General features: G+C 50.3%; 1 non-coding gene across 1 annotated transcript; it reads left to right on the top strand.

Moving 5' to 3' along the window:
- Window positions 1-1,690: 1,690 nt before the first annotated feature.
- On the top strand, window positions 1,691-1,764 carry Trnai-aau. Its single transcript has one exon. It is a non-coding gene; the product is annotated as a tRNA-Ile (tRNA).
- Window positions 1,765-4,087: the final 2,323 nt, after the last annotated feature.

Here is a 4,087-nt window from a genome sequence, read left to right as displayed (position 1 = left end):
CTTGGGCCACTTTTGTCGATCGCCATACGTCCTTGGGGATTATCATTGATCGGTGTCCTCTAAAAATGGCGGCTCTCAATTGGAAATCTGTCACCGAGAAGATACAGGGGGCTCTGATGGTCCATGAGCAGCGCTCTGCTACCATTTTGCAAAAAGTCAGAATTTTAGACACCTACGTTCTATGTAAAGCTTATTATGTTGCTCAGCTGTTCCCACTTCCCATGATGGTGGCGAAAAGGTTGCGCCAATTGTCTAGCAGGTTTATATGGAAGGGCCATCTATTCAAGTTACGTTACGAGGTAATGACGAAACCGCGTCTCTCCGGAGGCTTGGGCCTCTCTGACATTACTCGCAAGGCGTCTGCTTTGTACGTCCGCCGAACGACTCTAATTGTTACGCAAGAAGTGACTTCAATTACATCCAGGCTTTTTACTGTTGTGCGTCCGGAGAGCCTTGCTCCACCTGTCGATGTCGGACGCCTAAATTTTAAGTTGAAACACATTCGGGAATTTTACATTGCGGTGAGTTACCTCGGTGACGTCTTCTTGCGGCGACCGGTGCCAACGACCAAGGGCTTGATTGCCCGCTGGGAGGGGCTGGCCGGTCCCAATCCAATAGAACTGGCGTCTCCATCTGTGTCCTGGAGGAACGTCTGGAAGAACGTTAGTCTGCCGATCCACTCTATGGCCGTGGCGTCCACGTGGTATAGGGTAATAAATAATTTGGTTCCCACCAATGTACGACTGCACCGTATTGGTCTTTCTGACACGGACACCTGTACTCGGTGTGGTCTCCTGGATACCCTTGAACATCGATTCACCTGCTGTGGGCACCTTGCTAATTGGCGTTGGCTCAGGAAACAACTTGCTTTTGTCACTAGGTCTGCTGAAGCCGCTTATACTATTGACATCATCGTCCGGCCCGATTCTTCCTTTTTTCCGCGGACGAAGCTCCATACCGTAATGTGGTTGATTGGCCATTTCGTACATTTTGTCAACAGTTGTCATGAAGAGGATGGACACCTAGCGTTTCGGCAGTACATGCTTACTGCTTACTGGCAGCGCTTGCGATTGCCAGGCCTCCGAGATGATTTTGCCAATATGCTTAGCCTGACATTTGAAAGAGAGGGTGTTGGCTAAGGTCACCTGTGTGAGCCATTTTCTTTTACACTGTTTCTGGATTTGCCGCCTTTATATATGTTTCTTCTCTACACCAGGACTGAGTTTTCGTGTTTTAATCTTTATTTCAGTCAGCAGTCTACATTATATAGTCATGTTTTAGGATTTTAATTTCAGTACTGTAAAAAAAAAAAAAAAAAAGTGGTTAGGACATTGCGTTGTGGCCCCAATAACCCAGGTTCGAATCCTGGTCACGGCAATTTTGAAAGTTTTGCCTTGCTAAAAAAAAAAAAAAAAAAAAAAAAAAAAAAAAAAAGTGGCTAGGATACCTGGCTTTCACCTAGGAGGCCCGGGTTCGATTCCCGGTACCGGAACGGAATTTTTTCCACACGAATCGTGACAAGTTTGAGTTGTCCTAGCGGCCGTTTCCCGTCCTGCTCGCAATATAGCTACTGTTTCGTGACCGTCAGCAGAATATAGACTAGGGAAGCAGACACACGACGACCATAGAAATGGTGTATGGCTTCATGCCACCTGTTTCCAGCGTAGGGCTGAGCAACTCCATCTGCCGAGGCTCGTTAGCTCAGTTGGTTAGAGTGTCGTGCTAATAACGCGAAGGTCGTGGGTTCGATCCCCCCACGGGCCACCTCTCTTTTACTACTGCGAAAAGGCAGCGCCGATTTCAGCTGGCGAGTGTGATGAGCAAAAGATCACCACCCTGCGTGGAAGTTGACAGAGGATCCGAACCCGACTCGTCGGGAAGCACTACAGCATTCACTCGGCAATGGCCATAATATCTTGATCACACTGGTTCTCAACCGATAAAGAGAAAATAAAAGAAAATGTCCGATTGCCGGTGCGTAACAACTTAGGCCCTTGTCAGTACTTGGGCGGGTGAGCGCATGGGAACACAGGGCACTATTGGCAGTTCGTCGTGCTCCGGCACTCGGCCAGTGCACATCGCACGGTGACGGGCGGTAGCGCGTGCCAGTGTTTACGTCGCGAGCAGTGCTGCGGTGGAGAGCTGCGCAGCGTGTGCGAGCGCTGTTAACGTTTGTTTCTGTACCACTGTTGTAAGTAAGATGTCGACAATTAACAGAGCGAACAGCGTTCAGTTTGTTTTCGATCGTGCTGCCTTGCGACCGACGGCTTTCGAAATCCATGAGTGGATTTTTGAGGATCTGGAATTGCCGGAAGATATAGTCGACACGTTCCAGTTGGACTTTGTGCAGTACTCGTTATTGATCAAATTTATTTCGAGTGACACTTATGAGAAATTCGTTGAGGAGCATGCTGGGTGAGTCCATTTCGTCATAATGATGGGAGTATTAGCAATGTCCAAATCGTGCCTTCGGGATACGGAGTGAGAACCGTCAGGGTATTTAATGTGCCACCTGAGTGCCCTAATGACCTGATTGCCCGTTCTCTGTCACTGTACGGCGTTGTTTTGTCAGTTACCAATGAAAAATGGTCGAGTGCATATCGCTACCAAGTTAACAGCGGGGTGCGAAGTGTACGTGTGGACTTAAAAAAGCATATACCTTCGTATGTTGCCATTGGCGGCTGTCGTGCACAGGTAACTTATATTGGACAACCCCCTACCTGTTCGATCTGCCATTCAACAGAGCATCTGCGGATGAACTGTACACGTCGACGTCCATTTCAACTTCCACGGGAACGTCCTGCAGACGGTAGTGAAAAGCTTGTTCCGCTATTGAGTGAGGTAGTCGCGGGGACGGTACCACCACCTCGGCAGCCGGAACGTGTTAGCGAGGCGGAGATGCCAGTTCAGGTGGAATGCAGTGCTCAAGACATTTGCGGTAGGACGGACGTCGATCCGGCACCGTCATCCTCACCGGGGCAGTTACCGCTGGGTAACAACGATGCGCCAGCCACCTCTGAAACTAAGCCGTGTGAGATACAGGAGCGGGTGCAGATCAGTTTGCCTGAACCGCCCCTATCGGTAGAGACTGCAGCAGAAACGAAGAAAGGCCGCCGAAGGAGAAGCAAAGGGAATAGTAGCAAAGAGGAAAAGTCGGATGATTTGAGACCCGTACACATGTCAGAAAGTGGCAGCGAGACTGAACCTCAATCTTCTTGCTCCGTGCGCTGCGAGGACACTGCGAGACAAGAACGCATTCGTGAACAGACCAAACACCTGAAGGCAGTACTGAGCGCCGAGAGGGAACAGAGCACCGTCACGGCTAAGAGGAAGAGCGAACAGAGTAGCGAGCAGCTGCAGCAGCGCTCCCGCAGGAACTCGATGACGTCAGTCGCAGCCCCGCGTGGTGGTCAGGCGGATGCGACCACGTTGACACACTCAGCCGGCGGTGGCGGGCAGGGCGGCGCGCGCACCGCGAAGCACCCCGACAGCAATGAGCCGTGGTGGCAGCAGGACGAGGAGATGCAGCAGTAGCTGCTCTCGCGCATGACCATCGCGCTGCGACATTTCCACTCTCTGAGTACTCCAGACGTTCCCAACGAGTTTGATTCAAAGACGTCGAGAAGGACGATCCAACACAGAGCTCATTGTCCTCTGAACCATCATGTGCGATAGCCAAACCTACAACGTTACCACACTTAACGTCAATAGAATTCAAAGTGCGGTGAAACTCCGTTCGCTAACTGATTTCTTGCATGGTACCAGCGTTGACATTGCCCTCCTACAGGAGGTAGTCACAGTCTTAGAAGTGCCCGGTTACGTTCTCATTGATAACATCAATCTCCAGGATGCTGTAGGCACTGCCATACTTCTGCGTGACGGTATACCATTTACGGATGTTCAGCGGCTGCCTAGTGGTCGTGGCATTTCTCTTCGAGTGAATGGTGTGCAGATTGTTAACGTGTACGCTCCCTCAGGTAGCACTCATAAGAGAGATCGCTCAACATTTTATAAAAACGAGGTTCCCCTTCTTCTTAGCGCTTATCGTGCACATCTCATCCTCGGTGGTGACTTCAATTGTGTGCTT

Source organism: Schistocerca piceifrons, chromosome 2 (genome assembly GCF_021461385.2).
Source record: "Schistocerca piceifrons isolate TAMUIC-IGC-003096 chromosome 2, iqSchPice1.1, whole genome shotgun sequence".
NCBI classification, from domain to species: Eukaryota; Metazoa; Arthropoda; class Insecta; order Orthoptera; family Acrididae; genus Schistocerca; species Schistocerca piceifrons.
Note: the sequence above shows the minus strand (reverse complement) of the source record. Positions and strands in the feature narration are given on the sequence as shown.